The sequence below is a fragment of the Felis catus genome, chromosome B2, assembly GCF_018350175.1.
Source record: "Felis catus isolate Fca126 chromosome B2, F.catus_Fca126_mat1.0, whole genome shotgun sequence".
NCBI lineage: Eukaryota > Metazoa > Chordata > Mammalia > Carnivora > Felidae > Felis > Felis catus.
The window spans coordinates 109,694,620-109,713,767 of NC_058372.1; the positions used below are offsets into that span (position 1 = coordinate 109,694,620).

Here is a 19,148-nt window from a genome sequence, read left to right on the forward strand (position 1 = left end):
TCACAATGAGCAGGAGTTTTGCTTGTTTTTTTTTTCCTCATAGCTATAACCCCAGTGAGCTCCATAATATTGGTTGAATAAATGAACGTTCACCTGCTGTGATTATTCAACGTGGCTGCAAATTCTTGTTCACTGTCCTCATTGACAGGTGACACTTATTTCCCCTTTCTTTGAATCTAGGCTGGCTCTCTGACCACCTCAACCAATAGAATGTAGCAGAAATGTGCCATGACAATTCCAGGCCCAGGCTTTAAGAAGACCGGTAGTTTTTATTTTCTGATTCGGAGAACTCTTGTTCTTGGCATGCTTTCTCTTGCAACCCAGCCACCAGGCTGTGAAAAGTCCAGACTACTCTGGTAGAGCAGCCCAGCTGAGTTTCCAGCTGACAGCTAGGTTGAATGACCAGGTTTTCAGTGAGCCATCTTGTCTGTTCCAGCCCATTTGAATCCTCAGGTGACTACAGTCCCAACCATCATCATCTGGAATAGAAGAACTGCCCAGGTAAGTCCCAGAGAAATAATGAAATAGTTGCTGTTAAGTCACCAGATTCTGGTGGTTTTGGCAGCAATAGGTAATTGTAACATCTGCTATATCTATGGTAGGCACTGTAAGGACACAAAGTGAGTAGGAAAAGATCGGTCTTAAGGGACTATGAGTTTAAAGGGAGAAAAAAAATCATTCCCATGAATAATGTTTTCTTGTAAGGTCATTACTGCTAGAAAAAAGCCAAAAGTAATTTAGGAGCCTATAGGAAGGATGCATTCAACAAGAATTTGGGAAGTAAAGACAACTACATTAAGTTGGTGGAGAACAAGGAACACATCACTAGACAGAATTTGGCAATTAGAGTCAGAGGGGCAGAGTTACTGGAGGAACCAAAGCTAACAGCACAAGCACAAAGGTAAAGAAAGAAGCATGAATAACTATTCACCTAACAAGAAGCTTGGTTTGACCAGGGTGTGGGCTTTATGAAGAGAAAGGAAAGCCAGAAAGGAGGATTAGAAATATGTAGTCCCAAAAGTTGTGCTAGTACTTGGGTTTCTTTCATGGTCAGAAGTAAGTCAGATGGATTTTATTTTTAACATCCACTGAGTTTTCCATCAATGATTATAGACATTATGTGTAATCACTGTAAGTGGAAACTTTTTAAAATATGAGAAAGTAAAATCATTTTAAATTCCTCTTCCCAGAGTTAATCACTGTTAATCTTTTCTTCTTACATTTCCTCGACAGAAACATGATTACAACTGGAATGCGGGAGTCTGTATCCTCACTCTTTTGCTAAAATTTATTTCATAACTATCCACTAATTAAGGATCCTCTGAAGACAGTTTTAATTATGACATAAAATTTATCATATGAAAACACAAAAAATTCTTTAATAAATATCTTGCTAGTAAATATTTACATTGTTTCCAAATTTAGATATAGCTATTATGAAAATGAACACCAGTTGTGCCTTTACCCAAATATACTTGGGATAGCGCCATTGACCTCTACTGAAGGATTCTATAAAAAAATAGTCTTATAAAATATTGTCATAACTATTATGGATTGAATGTGCCCCACTCTTCAAATTCATATGTTAAAGTTCTAACTCCCAGTGTGGATATATTCAAAGATAGAGCCTGTAAGGAGGTGATAAGGGTTATATGAGGTCTAAGGGCAAGGCTCTACTCCAGTAGGGCTGGTGCCCCTATAAAAAGAGGAAGAGTTACCAGGGTGCTCTTTCTCTCTGCCACAAGAGAAGGCAGACCTCTGCAAGCCAAAAAGAGAAACCTCATCAGGAACCAAACTGGCCAGTGCTTTATCTTGGACTTCCTAGTGAGGGCTGGGAAGAAATTGTAAGAAATACTGTTGTTTAAGCCACCCAGTATGTGGTACTTTATTATGGTAGTCAAAGCAGACTAATATAGTTTCCATAAAGATTTGGCTGAGAACATTGTTAATTACATTGTAAAGTTCATGTTAATGAAAAAAATTTCATTTTGCAATGAGAAAATAATTTTATTATCTCATGGACATCAAATTGAATACGAATCTTTATGTTCAATTTGCTTCGCTTGCTTGAAATCTTCTAGGCAAGTATGTGGCTCTTTTCTCTTTGTCCCAATTTCCTCATTTCTTATTTCATATTTAATTAGAGCATATGTATCTTTATAAATAACAGTAATCCTTTTTTGAAACAGGCAGCTTGCAAATAAATAAATGAAAAGATGAAATTAAATGAACATTATTTTAGCCACTTAAGAATAATTAAATACAACAGAGTAGTGTTATGATGGAGCTAAGCATTATACAACTGTTAAACCAGAATCGTTATATGAATTGATTGACAAATATCACTATTATTTACATATAAATGATATAGTGGAACAGTAACAGAAATCATGGAAATTGCACATTCGGTCAGAGGCAAAGCTAAAGAAATATACTTATTTTCCCAAATCATAGCCAGACAAAGAAATGAGATTTTAAAATTCCTTGAATAGAGAAAGTTTAATAATTTAAGGAAAGGCAAGTGTTGCCTTCATAATTTCATTAGGAGAGAAGACTCAGAGGCTGGGAGGATAATAACAACAAGACTCTAAGAAGATCCAAGCTAAATAAAGTAGATGATATAAATATTTTGCAATTCGATCTTCATTGTAAAAAATACAATCTTCATTGTATTTTCAATATGATCAACACAATGTGCCTTAATGTTGAATGAAAATTTAATTTTTTTCACATCTCCAAAATAGCATCATACTAATAATATGCAACCATATGGATCACATGGCTTCCTAAAGGTACAAAACAGTTTTCACTGACAGCAATACTAAGTTTTAAGAGGTTCAATTAGGCATGCAATGTATGTGGTAGTTTGATCTGAGCTTTGAGGAAGGTTTTAGGGCTAAGTGAATGATTGCAGAGTGGGAATATTTTGGCAGTAGCTGAACAGTACTATGAGATTTTCAGCCAGTGAAAGTTAAATGCAAAATCTGTTCAGATATCTTATGTATAAAAAAAAAAAGGAAGGGGTGAAGTCTTTAAAGGGATGTAGTTCTTTATATTTTGAAGGGAAATGTGTAAAATATACAAAGTGTCATTTTCTAAGAGGTAAGATCTTCAATCCAACCAATACTTCTAATTAGGATACTTGGGGTTTTTTTCCTTAAAAAATCTAGTGAAAAATTAACTAGAGACATTGAAAGTGTATTTATGATAGCTATGGCTGAAATTAGTGAAGCAAGAGAAAGAACAGGCTAGACAATATATCATATGGCATTTCCTATCAGATTTATGTGGTGTAGTATATAGAACATGGCTTTGAGGACCAAATGTCCTGGCTCAAAACATTATTTCTATGATCCGTTGAAATATGGAAACCCAGTCTATATACATTCGTTTTCTTTTTTTTTTTACATTTATTGATTTTTGATAGAGCGAGACAGAGCACAAGTGGGGGAAGGGCAGAGAGAGGAGACACAGAAGCAGAAGCAGGCTCCAGGCTCTGAGCTGTCAGCACAGAGCCTGTCGCCGGACTCGAACTCACAAAACGCGAGATCACGACCTGAAACCTAAATGGGAAGCTCAACCGACTGAGCCACCCATGTGCCCCAAATATACATTCACTGTCTAATCTTCAACATTAGCCCGTGTTATGAATGAAGAGACTGAGACAGAGGATATTAATTTGTATGAGATAACAAAGCAGGTGAGTGAATCAGAATTCTGATACAGGTTACTCTAAAGTCTGTATTCTTTCTGCTTCATGAAAATGAAGTGGAATAGTTGCAAGAACTGTGAAGGACCTCAGATTTTAGCCTATCATACTTTCATAAGTGTTAGCAGAAGACATGAAATTCCTGGGTCAGAGACAAAGGGCTTTATTACTCATAGCACAGAAGAAGCATGAGCTTCATATTTAAATCTCTTCTCCCCCCAACTAGTAAACCCCATGGGGCAGTAGGAAGGCCCCAGTGGGCTGAGCACACAGTGGGTTTGGTCACATTTTATAAAGCCTGAGTTTAGGAAACCCCTCAATCTTTAAAGAGTAAAGCTAATAACATTGTCATTCTTTGTCCAAGAGGGAGATAATACTTTCACTGTCCTGGTCAGGAATAAAATCTGCCCTTTACCTCTATAGGGGGTATGGAGACCAAGACTGTATGATATACAAACATCCTTTAAAACATAGCCAGGGGCAAAATCTGCCACAAGTCATAGAAAAAAGCCATGAAGAATTGTCACCCACACTTCAAACAGTATCTAAGGAAACATCTAAATGAAGTAGATTGTGAGGTCCATTAGGCAGTCTGACAAATGCCCAGAGAGGTGTGATCAAGTTGTGTGTGGTTCATGTTCACATATACTAATATCTAAATGTGATTCAAATTCAGGTCCTTTAGGCCTGGGGTCTATGCCATCAGCTCATTCACAAAGGGACACAAGGCCGAGATGGTTGTGAGCAAGGAAAAGACATGTATCTTGGTGATAGAAATTAGTAAAATCAAGTAAGATATATGGGCTTCAGACAAGGACACTATGCTTAAGGCAGAAATTCATCCTACACAGGAAAATCTAAGCAGAAAATCAGTTGTATAAATTAAGTCCATCTGCAAGGACAAGCTCCATTCAATTTACTGAGCACTCAGGAAGTGAGTATCTCACTCCAGGGCAGGGGCAATTTGTTTTCTGACCAGAATAATAAAGATAATGTCTCCCTCTGGGGCAAATATTGTGCAGTTTAGCTTGATACACGGATAATAGCTAGAATAATTCTAGACTTGGTGGACTTAAAAGCTTTAATACTCTTCTCACCTAGATAACAATTGGCTTGCTAGCTGGGCAGGGCTGTGCTTGTTGATAAAAGCACTTCCAGGGGATAGAGATCCGGGGAGGCAGAAATTGACAGAGAGAAGAGATAAAGAGCAAAGTTGGAGGTCACTTTTTCAAAAAGAAAATGACCAAGTGAAATGTCAACAGAAAAAAAAAATACATGTGCCTTTCTACACAAGCTAAACTACAGCAATCTTTGCCCAGGAATTAGAAGTGAAATGTCAAGCCAATTCAGAGCAAGAGCCTACCTGATGGCAGAGCCAAAGAATCAGAATTAGAATTTGCAGAGAAAATGTTCCCTCCTAGTTATTTAAAGAAAACATTATTGAGAGCTCAGTTAAATTAGGTCCAAACTGGTTTGAAATCCAACATATTACTTTTTTCATGTAATCCCTAGTCACTAGGTAACTAAACACTTGCAAGGTTTTAGGAATGCTCCTTTAAGCACTGTATTGGGAGAATATGATCTTTTTGCATAGTTTTCACTCTGGTAAGCAGTCTCAGAGTCCGTTATATTTGAATCCTGCATTCATTTCTTATAAAAAGGTAATATCATCTCCTGTATTATATTTCAGCCATTTCCATAATAAAAGTTATAGTTAATGCTGATAATATCACTAATTAAAAGAAAGTCATATATATATATATATATATATAGCAAATATCTAAAAATAACTGAGAATAAGCTAAGGGACATAATTTTTATCTACTTAAGAATCACTGTATTCTCTTGGTTTAATTTAAAGTTTTGATCGTAATGAACTTTTCCTAGGTCTGAGAGAGCAAGAGCAATAATCATTTATCTTCAAACTTTCTGTGGAACAAAGAATAATTCTCATTTAACTTTAAAAAATTGATAAAGGAAATGACAAAAGATAATTTTTTATTCAAGTAACTTTAACTTCTTCAGTATAATAATCATGCTTGCATAGAAAAACATTTATTAAAAATGTAAAATGATGAGAAATCTGGTTCATTTTCTCAGTTATGATTTATTGCCTAAAAACTGAAAATATTTTAATTAAATATATTAATATAGTTTGGAAAGGAATCTAAAACTTAAACATATTTCGTTTCCAAAATTTCAGTGGAATTAAAAATATTCCTTATAAAATATAATGTATAGTGTACAACATGATGACTATAGTTAATAACATTGCAGTTAATAGATCATATGTTATCTACAATAACGTAGTTAATGTTATATACTTGAAATTGCTGAGAGTAGGCCTTAAGCATTCTGACCAGAAAAAAAAAATTACTTATCTGTGTGAGATGATGGTGTGTTACCTTGGTCTTCATAACCACTCTACAATGTGTGTGTGTGTATAAAAATCATCACATTGTACACTCTAAATGTATACAATTAATTATATTTGTCAATTATTCCTTAATAAAGTTCGGCGGGGGGGGGGTGGAATTCTGTAATTCGTAAAAGTAATGTGATCTTGGGTGCCTGGGTGGTTCGATAGGTTAAGCATCTGACTTAGGCTCACGTCATGATCTCATGGTTTGTGAGCATGAGCCCCGCTTCAGGTCAGCACAAGTCCTGCTTCGGATGAGGCCCACCTCTCTCTCTCTTTCTCTCTCTCTCTGCCCTCACTCATTTGCACCCTCTCTCTCTCAATTAAAAAAAAAAGTAATGTGATCTTTATTTTCAAGATTGTTTTTTTAAAAAATCTTTATAGATGAAAAAGTATTTTATAATTTCAGTATTATATTTATTATTTATTTTTAACTGAAGTGAGAAAGTTAAGTGAGGGATACAGAAGCCAAGCAAGTCTACCGAAAATATTAATATGCTACATTTTCAGTTTAGCACAATTTAAGTTATGAATTTATGGTGCCAAGAATGTAATGAGATTACCTGAGAAAATTAACTCAGGTCAAAGAAAAATATATTTAATGATCTATAAGAAAGAGAATTTCTCTGCAAGTATGGAGAGGTCCTTCAGTCTAAGCCAAATGTTCTAAACCATCAAATCTCAAAATGCTGGAAGTGTTGGACCTAGAAGTTATTACTGCTCTTCCAAATTGTGAGAACATAAACATGTCAAGGGGAGACAAGTGCTTGTGGGTCTCTGAGTTAGAACATTAGGATACAACAGCCCAAGTTGCAGATATATGATTCCTGGGCTTGACTCCTCCTAGCTGAAAAGATTAGAAAGGTAGGAGGGAAAAAGAAAGAAAGGAAAACCTCAAACTCAAACTTACTACTTTATTGTTAATAAACATGGGTAATTAGATTTTAGCTATAAAACTAACAAGTGCTTAACTCACTACCTCCTCTGACAAACTAAAAGCTACCTTCAGCAGGTAACCACGAATTTTTAGTATTTTTAAAAATTATTAAACAATTTCATCTACCAATTTAATAAAGAAAGGATTTGTGCTCAATATAGAAGAATAAAGTTATACGGCATGTTACAAAGGAAGCTAGGCTTTACTTTTTAAAATCTTCATATGAAAATATCCTATCTATCCAATACTCTAAAATTATAGGTAGAAAACCAGAACAAGGGAAGGACTATTTTTAAATGAATTTTACTGAACAGAAGGTCTTCAATTATAGAAAAAAAATAAACTCCAATTCTAATCTCAAAAATAGATTAAAAGCAGTATGTTTGAAGCTGAAATAATTCACAAAAAGAAAACACCTTTTACCCTGGACAGCAGTAAGAAGGGAGAGCTGTGTCCAATCCCTGCCACTGACCCTGAGCTGAAGCTGGGTGCTTCACCACCTTGCAACGCTTTTCAACCGCTCTGCTGAAACCAAGCTAGTTACCTCTGAGGACCCTAACCCGGAATGACTGACTTCAGAGTCGGGATATTTCAGGCTATCAATTCTGGTCCACGCATCTTACCTCTCATTCTTTGTTACTGCTTTTTCCTGAATTTAGACTTTTTCTCCTTCAGTTTCATCACCTAACTGCCTTATGATTTCTTCACAACTTCTGCACAATCAATTGCCTCTTTCCACACTGTTCTCTTCTTGTACCCAAATTTATGCCCAGGGCCTTCTGGAATCTCCATTCCACAGCAAACACTCATCATCCCCTTCTGAAAGTGCTTTCTCTACTGTTATAAACGAACCTGCCTCTCCCACATTGCCCCTGCCTCCAGTCTCCCCACCATCTTCTAACCTATGCAACAACTCATTGTCCCTTTTAGTCTCGTTTCTCCCCTTGCCGCTATCATCTCCTGACCTCTGAGTAACTCCTCCAATTCTCTGGGGATTTCCTTTTTGACTCAGGGTCTTGTCTCCTCTCCCAAGTGCTTTTGTCATCTTGAGTCATCTAGACAGATGATCTATCCCACATGGTAGCATGATTTCCAAACCTTTTTAGTTTTGGCTACCTTCAACCTACTCTCTGCATCAATCACCCCCTCCCAGAGCAAGTTCTTGTCACCCAAGGAATTGTCCCATGTTTATTTTCTTTCATGCAAACTGTTCTACTTCAACCACTATTTCCTTTCCTTTCCATATCTCATGCCCTTACTGTCAACATCTCTTCTGCCACAAAGAAGGATAAAGGCCCTTGAATTATCCATTCCCTTCCAACCTATTGATCCCTTTCTACCCACTTTTCATCCTCAAGAGCCCATGGTTTGTCACCAGAACCACTCTAGCCAGCATCTTCAAGTCCCTAGTACCCACATAATTCCACTGAAACTAACCAGGAAAAACTCTAACCTGGAGGAATACCACAAACCCATCTTGTCTGTTCCTATGCCTTGGGTGACTAGACTCTGCTAGAGAAAAATCACATGACTCTAAAGCTTGGATCTACCATAAATTCTCATTTCCAACCCCAGCTAGGCTCTTAGCACTGCCTAGCAATCCTGCTATGACTTCCCCATCAGTTATTCATAGTTCACTTATTCTTAATATAGCTCATTCATACTTCTTCCAAATCTAGATGCAATTTGTTAATTAAGGGACATTTCTGCCACAACTAATGCCAAAAATACAGTTGATATGTCATTTTTGCCAGGTTTCCAGGGGGACAGAGATAGAAAGTTAACCAAATGTTAATTTCTCCTACATAAAACTGAAGGTTTGGTTAACCCTGTAGCCATACAAAAGTTTCATGTTTTATTGATATAGTTCTGCTTCCATATCTATTTTCCACACTAATCAGTAATTTCTTTGAAAAAGGAACTGAATCTTATTTGTATGTATAGTTCTGTAGATAGCTCAATAACTACTGCAGTCTAAAAATATTTGGAGAGCAGTGAAAGAGCTCTCTTACACTCTCTATGAGCCTAAAATTAATCTATGACTGAAAGTACAGTTTACTTTTCATAATCATAAAATACTGGCACATAAGATGAAATTATGATCTGAATACCACACTATAATTAAGGACTCAAGAAAGTATGAGATAACTTTAGTAATATTTTCTTCAAATATGCTTTAATATTTTGAAACTTTTAGTATTCGAATAGGTAATTCTGTTTAAAAATACATTAAGTATCTGTGATAGACTGATAATGGTTCCCAAAGATATTTCCATGGTCTAATTCCTAGAACCTGTGCATGTTACCTTATATGGCAAAATACATGATTCAGGTAAGGATCCTGAGAACAGAAACTTATCCTATATTATCCATGTGGGCCATAACTGTAATCACATGTATCCTTATTAGGGAAAAGTAGATGGAGTTTTGAAACAGAAATAAGAGAAGGCAATGTAAAGATGATGGTGAAGATTGAGTGATGTGGCTACAAATCAAAGAATGCCAAAGACTGTTGGCAGGCACCCAGTAGCTAGAAGAGGCATGGAACAGATTCACCCCCAGAGTCTCAGAGGAGACTGTAGCTCTACTAACCCCTCAATTACAGGTTTCTGGAACTGAAACCATGAGAAAATAAATTTCTATCATTTTAAGCCACCCAGTTTTTGGCAATTTGTTTCAACACCCATAGGAAACAAATATAACATTGCCATGTGTCAGGCACCATATGCGTCTCTAAAGACATGAAGATTAAGAAAATAAAAGTACACGGACGCATGGTCCCTGACCACTATTAGTTCTCAATGTAGTGAAGGAGACATAAAAATTTTTAAAAAGTCACCATACAGTATGGTTTCTATGTTGGAAATATGCACTGGGGCTAAAGAAACACAGAGAAGATATCTACTAAACTAATGTGGAATTATAACCCCATGGAATGGCATTTAGGAATCAAACAGTTAAAAGAGCATGGTAGGTTTAGAGAATGGCAAGTAAACTGAGGTGGATCATCTGTGGATGGAGATGAAACTGGAATGGTAGATTATAAAGCAATATATTGTTCTTTAGACAGACAATGGGAAGTCACTGAAGGTTTTCAGCAAGAAATCAAGGTGCCCTGATTTCTGTTTTCAAAAGATAACTCTAAGGCATTTATGTGGAAAATTCGCTTACGTAGAATAACTCACTCCCCAGATGATGCCCAAAAAATGAAGTGTTACCTAACTAAATTTGTTCCAATAGCAGGCAATGAATTTTCATTTGTTTTGGCAGCACAGTCACAAGCTAGTATGCTTAAATTCAACTACTAGACAGGTCATTAACATTTCTTTACTCAGCCAAAACAGAATTTTCAGTACCTTCCATTTCCAAAAGACTAGGTAGATATAGAACCTCAACTTATCACATGGAGCATTATTTAAAAGTACCCAAATAGGTTTTTTAAGGCAAGAATCTGGGAAATATACCCTCCCAGAAAAGATTTCTTATAACCTGATTTTTCCCCTTCTAAATACTGAGTAATTTTCTCCAAAGGCTATTGAGTGGAGAATAAATTCATTATGGCATTATGGGTAAGAAATTATTAACCTAATTGAGTCCATGACTTATTCCTCAAGAAAAAAAAAAATCCCTACGAAAGAAAGCTGTTAAAGACTTCTTGAGGGATAATAAATGCTGGTCTTTAAAAAATACAGGAAGTAATATAAACAAGCTGCTTCTGTTAAGCAGTGGTCAAGCTGTACCAACAACAATCTTACAGTTCTCATTGTGGAAGGAAAGAAAAGAAAAACTACTTCCTAAAGTAGCCACAACTGAGTGAATAGAAGTTAGAGATAAAAATCTACATTTTGTGGGTTTAACAAATAATGCAGAAATGCCAGACCAAATACACATTTTAAAACAGTTCTGTTCATCCAACTTAGAGGTATTTGTTACTTAATGAGCCCACTTTTTAGGGCTTCAGTGCCCAAGCCAAGCATTGACCATTGACCAAGAATTACAAAAGCAATGGTCTTGAATTTTCACCATTAACAGCAATCCACAAAATCTAGGAGACCATGACCCAAGTTATATTCAAAGACAAACATTTTTATTTCCAATGATCAAATCAAACCATAGATCTCTGGTTCACTTTTATCCTTGATCAATACAGCCCAAAGAAAAGGAAGGGGGCAGTAAATAACTGAGAGCATGGGTAATGAACATAGCCAAACAAGACTTATTTTTGCTGGAATATTCTAGATTCACCAGTTAATTGCTAACCCTGAATTTCATGTTTTTCTTTTCTGACCCTAATAAGTCTTTCTTCTCTTTTTTTTTTAACTGACCCTGATTATACATATGGGAAATTCAGTGAATGGAAAAGAAAATAAAATAATCATTAATGAACATATCACTATATTTTGTACTAGCGATAAAATCTACTTTAAAATTCATGATTCTCAATGAATGTGTGACTAGAAAAATACTGGTTTTCAAAAAAAACAATATATATATATCTAATGCTCTACACTACCACACACTATAGACTTGGCACAGAGCAGAGAAAAAAGTAAACAGTCCTTGCTCTCTGCATCAGTAAATCTAACTTTACTGCTGAGTCAAATTTTACAGGCAAAATATTTATGATACAACAGTAATTCTTTAAGAAAAGATAATGGTAAGATTCTGATTAGATATGCATTGGAAATTAGATGTTGGACTTGAAAATCAGTGTAACAGAATCTCTCTTCCTCAACAAGGGTGCACATACCAGAAGGGTCTAATTGATTCTAATCTTCATCATACTTCTCTTTTAATTCATACAATTGTGCTATTTCCTCTGAAATCCAGTTGCTTATTATGAACAAAGCATCTGTACATTATTATTATGTACAAAGCATAATGAGAGACATCAGGTAAGTATGTTGAGGGTAGAGACCATGTGGTGTGGAGACAGTGGTAGGGATCTCTGGGAATCCTATGCAATGTTTCAAATTGAGAATAGTGCCTATGCGTGTGTGCATGTGTGCATGCACATATGTGTGTGTACATGCACATATGTGTGTATTCGTGTTTGTGCATGAAGTATAGAGGGATTGAATGATCCTTTAATCGTTTTAAAAATATTTTCAGCTAACAAACAAATGTGTGTGAGTGTGTGTGTCTGTGTCTGTGTGTGTCTAAATTTTCAATTCTTTCATCTTGAAATCTAAGGAGTTTATTCATTAAGCATAATCTTGCAAGATTATCAAATCCACAGTTAAATATAAGATTGGAAAATCTTCAAGACAATCCGTTCTCAGCAGCTCTATTTTGTGCTTCCAGAATCACTGAAAGATGTTTCTGAGGTAATTATTTGAGGCAATACTGGACTAAGAATCCCAAAAGAACATCCCATTCAACATTGGTTGAATTAACAAAAGATTTGCAAAAAAAATAAATTTTGGACATTTTCAAGACTAAAAAGATGTTTTCTAAGAAAAAGAAGAGTAGTAAATAGATATATTAGACAGAGGAAAGTACATGCCCAAAGGTACAGAAGCATGGAATAGCATGGAAAGTTCAGAGAATAGAAAGTAATTTTGCAATACTTCTAGGAGTCTAGAAGTTTGGGAGAAGTTGAAAAAAGTCAAGCTCCTTGCCCTCTACGCCAAAAGCTCAATCTTGGACTCTCATCTCTGTTTCCACTCTCCCCTCGTCAACTTACATTACAAACACATTCCCCAGGGGCACCTGGGTGGCTCAGTAGGTTAAGCATCCAATTGGGTTCAGGTCATAATCTCATGGTTTGTGGGTTCAAGCCCCACATCAGGTTCTGTGCTGACAGCTCAGAGCCTGGAACCTACTTTAGATTATGTATCTCCCTCTCTCTCTGCCCCTCCCCCACTCATTCTCCCTCCCTCCCTCCCTCCTTCCCTCCTTCCCTCCCTCCATCCCTCTTTCTCTCTCTCCCCCCCCCCCGTTTATCTCTATCTCTATCTCTCAAAAACAAACATTCAAAAAAAATTTTTAAAAACTCCCCAAATCTTTATTTATACCTGAGTGTGACTTCTCATTCTTATTGATCTCGTTCTTTCAGGCACCATGTTGTACTAGTATAAGCATAAGTTTGGAAATAGACAGAATTGGATTTGAATCACCGCTTGCTAAATTAGAAGCTGTGTGACCTTAAAAAGGCTATTTAATCTCTGGGTCTGTTTCTTTCTATGGAAAATGAAAAAAAATAATGCCTTTCTCATAGTGTTGTTCTGAAAATTAGATGAGAGAATACCTCTTGAAAATATATGGCAAACATTAATGATTTTTTTAAAGAAGCTAGTTCTTCCCTTCCACTACTTTGAGAAAGTTCTAGAAAAGGGCATTTTTCAAAGGCAAACAAAAGGTAGGGGGGACTTCTTTTCAAGGCAGATTATCCTAGTGTGAATTTCAGCTTCTTCATACATTACTAGCTACACAGCAATGGGCTCAATTCTCTAGTCTTCTGTTTCTCATTAATAAAATAAAAGTAATAAATCCAATCTAGAAAGTTGTATTAATCAGATAAAATGCACCTCTCCCATTGTCCAGCACTTTTAGGTTCTCCTCCCCTGAATATTCTCTCAACACCTATGTGAATACGCTGACAACTTCACTTAACCTCTATATCGAAGCCTGACCAACCTCTTCACTACCGGTGTTTGTGTCACCATCTTTAACTCACACTCATCACCTTTCATTTCTGGGCAGTCATGAGCTATTTCTGACTTCTTTCCTTTACTTTAGGGATTGTTAACATCCACTGTTTTCCTAAAAGTCAAATTAAAAATAGAAAGAAAACTGGTGAGTTTCACTCCATGACTCTTCTTAGCACTTGCTAGAAGACAAAATTAATATACATTACATTAATAGTAAAGAGGATGGCTAAGTCAGTCTTTTGAACATTTATTAAGGACATAATATGGATCTATTACTTAAAAGATTCTCAAAATCCTACCTTTTTTTTTTTCATCATGGTAAGTATACTCTTTAATCCTCATCACCTATTTCACCCACTTGCCCACCTACTTCCCTCTGATAACCATCAGTTTCTTCTCTACAGTTATCTGTCTGCTTCTTGGCTTGTGTCTCTCTCCTTTTCCTTTGCTCATTTGTTTTGTTTCTTAAATTCCACATATGAGTGAAGTTACATGGTATTTGTTTTTTCTGATGGACTTATTTTTCTTAGCATTATACTCTCTAACTCTATTCATGTTGTTGCAAATAGCAAGATTTCATTGTTTTTTTATAGCTGAAGAGAATTCCATTGTACATGTATACCACATCTTCTTTACCCATTCATCTATTGATGGACACTTGGGCTGTTCCCATAGCTTGGCTATTGTAAATAATGTCACAATAAACATAGGAGGGAATGTATCTCTTTGAATGAGTGTTTTTCTATTTTTTGGGTAAAGGCAGCAGAAAGTGAAATTAAGAAAATAATTCCTGGGGTGCCTGGATGACTCAGTTGGTTAAGTGTACGACTGTGGATTTCAGCTAAGGTCATGATTTCACAGTTGTGAGATCAAACCCCATGTTGGGCTCTGTGCTGATGGCACTGAACCTGCTATATATTCTCTCTTGCCTCTCTGTGTCTCTCTCTCTGCCCCTACCCCCACTAGTGCCCTTTCTTTCCAAAAATAAGTAAAACATTTCTTTAAAAAAGAAAATGGTCGCATTTACAACTGCACCAAAAACTATAATATGAGAATAAACTTTAACAAAGTGTTGAAAGATCTGCACCCCAAAAACTATGAAACACTGATGAAAGAAATTCAAGATAATGGAAAGAAATGGAAAGACATTCCATGTTCATGGGTTAGAAGAATAAATATTGTTAAAATGTCTATACTACTCAAAGCAATCTACAGATTTAATGCAACACCTATAAAATACCAACAGCATTTTTCAAAGAACTAGAAAAAACAACCCTAAAATTTTATAGAACCACATCTTGAATAGTCAAAGCAATCTTGAAAAAGAAAAACAAAACCATAGGTATCACAACGCTATACTTCAAGTTATATTACAAAGTGTAATTAAAACAGTATGGTACTGGCATAAAAATAAACACCTACGTGTTTCAATAGAATAGAATAGAAAACCCACAAATAAACCCACAATTATATGGTCAATTACTCTTAGACAAAGGAGAAATGAATATACAATAGGAAAGACAGTCTCTTCAACAATGGGAATGGCAATGGGAAAACTGACCAGCTACATGCAAAAGAAAGAAACTGGACTACTTTCTTTCACCATACACAAAAATAAACTCAAAATGGGTCAAAATCTTACTCTTAAGGTTATAGTATAGTGGGAGAAAAGGAATTATCCCATATACCAAGTGCAATACATAGTACATAATTTATTTTATATTTATAGCAACTCAGAAATTAAATATTTATTGGTTATCCCCATTTAAGATACAAATCCGACTGAGCCTTACAGTAGTTATAACTAGTCTAAGGACACCAAAAAAGTAGATTTGAATTATTTTCAAATAATTTTATGGTTACTTTTGAAAATCAATTTCCTATTTCATCAGTCTGCAGGGCTTTCCTATGTAATAGCGTTGCATATTTATATATGCTGTACTGAATTGCCTCCAGCTTTAAGAATTTTTCAGACTTCACTAAGGAAAATATCCCATTATCTCCTGAATTTCATGGTTTAGCAACACAGCACATAAAATCAAGCTACTCCATAGTGGAAAATAGTGTATCTCATTCCTGAAACCAATTTAGGAGTACATTCAACATACCTCTTACAATGGTAAAAATAGACTATGAAGCAATTTTCAACCCCATAAAATGGAATCAGTGCTCATTCCAGCCATGGGTCCATCACATCATTAATATGTCTGAATTTTAGTAAACAGTGGGAATTCCAAGACTTTAATAAAGGCCAACAAATTCTTTTCAAATCTTGTAGGAACAATGAAATAATCTACTTTATAAAAGAAACAAGCTTTAATCTTGTGTCTGAACAACAACAAGAAAAGCAAATCTATGAATTAGCAAGAAAGTCTTAGAATAGCATATTTAATCATTATTGCAAAAGAGAATGCTGTTCTTGGCTATCAAAGTTTAAATAGAAGATTCTATATGCAATGATTGTATTAGAAATGTTGATAAGGGGCATTTTATAGTATTGTTTTTAGACAGAGTAAATTCATAAACATGGTATCAATTGATAAATGACTAGTCATAAATCTATTTCTAAGCAGCGAGTAATTAAAAGAAACATATGAAATAAGTGAAATTATCCTCTTCCATTTTGATTTTCTTATGAAACTTCCAAATATCATTCCAATCAATGGGAAGATCTTTGTTAACTCTACCTTTGCAAGTTTGATTAGAATTTTTTTAATCCCACAAAACAACAACAAAAGTGAAATCTGTCGAATAATGTGTTTTTTTCTCCAAATTATTTTTCCAACTTCTCTGCCAAAGCAAACACATGGTATGTGTTAGTCAGCTGGGTCTGCATTAATTCATCAGTTGTATGAACCACCCTGATTTTGTCGCCAAACCTATTACACTAAACCCCACTGTTTTTAAAACTTAACTCCAAACATCCTTTTAAGCTTGCAGAACATTCTAAATGCAGCTTAAATACACACTATTTTTAAGTTACTTTTTTTTTTTTTTAGGAAACTTTGGGAATATTCCTCTTGGATAAATCCCACATTATAAGTTATTTTGGTACCTGTTAACAGAAAGGTAAAATACAGCCCGTTTTTCTTTTTGGCACAAAGGATAGAGAAAAGGGAAAGCTTACTTTATTTTTGTTAAGATTTTTAAAAAATATTCTCAGAAGCAATAAGCGCTGTTAGAATAGTTTGACAAGAAATGTTATCAGATGGTTGGAATCCAGAATTTTAATGCACAAATATGCATTTTATTCTTTCTCCCACAGACTTGTGTCACTGGAAAAGTCACTTAATTTGTCATAAAATAAAAAATACTCATTCACCCTATGATGATTTTAACCCTCACTTAAGGAATGTTATATTTATTGCTGTCCTAGATCTTCAACGGTAGGGTTGATACTGACAATTACCATCTCCTTGTTTCTGAAGAAAAGAGAACAATAGCCCTTTCCATGAATAAGCATAAATTGTTATGACAGCAATGAAAAAGCAGCTATTTAACAACCACGGTATGAATCTTCACAATTTTCAAAGGTTTTATCCTCAATTTATATCACATTCTAGCATTTAATTTTAAATTAAGTAAATTTCAATTCAAGAAACCTGAGATTTAGCTACCTAATTTGGATATTGTATATTTCAGTGTAACCTTGTATACCAACATCTCACCAGAAGTCAATGACTGAGAATTGCAGAAGATAACATTCACAAGCCTTCACCCCTACATCCCTTTTTACTTGGATCTATTCCCACCTGCTCTGTCTTCCCTCTGGTTAAAATGTGTGAACTCTTCGCAAAGGCCAGCCTCCCCACTTACATTCTGATCTCATCTCCTTTCTCCAATACAAGAACATTGTTTCCACAATTCTCACTTCTCTTTCCTACACAAGTTTTCTACCTCCTCTGAAATGTTCCATCAACAGGTAAAATGTTATTCTCCCACCCAAGAAAAACAACCTCTAATTGTCTCATTTCTCGTTTCCTCTACTCTAGTAAATAGTCCAAACATCTCCTTCCCTTTAGAGGAAAATGCCTCAAAAGACTGTTCGTGCAAATTCTCTCTTAAAACCTCTCACAAGATTATCTCCCACCACACCACTGGAACTGTGCTTGTGGAGGTCACCAATGACCTTCATGTTGGTAAACCCAATGGCTGCTTTTCAGTTCTTATGTTACTTGATCCCTCAGCAGCTTGTGACACAACTGGTCATTCCCTCAGTCTGTAAACATTTTCTTCACCTAGCTACTGCAGTCCCAGTTATGGTCCTTCTTTACTGGCCATACTTTTCATTCTCCTCTGATGTTTCCTCTTCATCTTTCCAACAACCTTTAAATGTTGAAATACCCAAAGGCTCAATCCATGCATATCTTTTATGCTCCCACTAACTCCCTTTCATCCAATCTCTGCTATAACTAATGTCTCCAATTATAGCCTGACCTTCTCCCCTAAACCCCAAGCCGGCTTACATATTATATCTCCACATGGATGTTTAATAGATATTTCAATTTACCATGTCCAAAACTAAGTTCCTCATTTTCATCTGCAGGTGCTCAGAGAAAAACCCTTTATACAGTTTTCTCTCCCAACTCACATTTAATCCACAGCACATATCATTAGCTTTATCTTCCAAATATATCTAGAAACTAACCACTTTCTAGTATTCCCTCCATTAATCACTATTTTAAGGCCCCCTGAATTATTGTCAATAGCCTCCTTAGTACTCTGCTTCCACCTTTTCTCCCCTTCAGTTTCTGCTCAACACTAAAAACATGTAAGTGGATCAAATCCTTCAGTAGCCCTTATCCTAACCAGAGAAAAGTCTAAGTAATTCTAACGGCTACAAGGTCCTATGCAGGCTGGCTCCATGTGCTTTTGTGATCTTATCTTCTACAATCCCACTTATTTACTCTGCTCTAGTCACAATGGCCTCTTTGCCTTGAATTTGTTAGGCATTCTCCCACTTCAGGACCTTCACAATTGCTATTTTCTTTCCTGGAATCTTCATCTTCTAAGTACAACCATGGCAAATTTCTTTCAGCTCCTTCAGGTTTTGACTCATATATTACTTTCTCGGCATGTTCTTCCCTGAGCATCCTACTTAAAACTGCAATCATCCTTCTGTATACCTTCTTACCTCTTCCCTTGGTTTATTCCTCTTCGGCATCATGATAACTTAAAACACTGTATAATTTACTTACGTAGCTTCATTTCTGTCTCCCAATCCCCACCTGGCAAATTCCAAGAGGGCAGGGCTTTTATGGGTTTCATTCATGCCCATAAACCCAGTACCCAGGGAGCTGTTTCAAAGATAACAGTTGCTCAATAAATATTTGTAACATAATTATATAAGGAAGGAGTAGAGTCTATGGTAGTTAAAAAGCACAGGTTTCAGAGTCAGGGAGATCTACATATGAATCCTTGTTCTGCCTC

At 35.8% G+C, this 19,148-nt stretch overlaps 1 long non-coding RNA gene across 1 annotated transcript in view; it reads left to right on the top strand.

Annotated features, from left to right (window-relative positions):
* The first annotated feature begins 254 nt into the window (after positions 1-254).
* LOC109499878 overlaps positions 255-19,148 on the top strand; it is a 64,571-nt gene continuing 45,677 nt past the window's right edge. The window contains exon 1 of the long non-coding RNA XR_006598248.1: positions 255-501. This is a non-coding gene — a long non-coding RNA (uncharacterized LOC109499878). The remainder of the gene's footprint in view (positions 502-19,148) is intronic.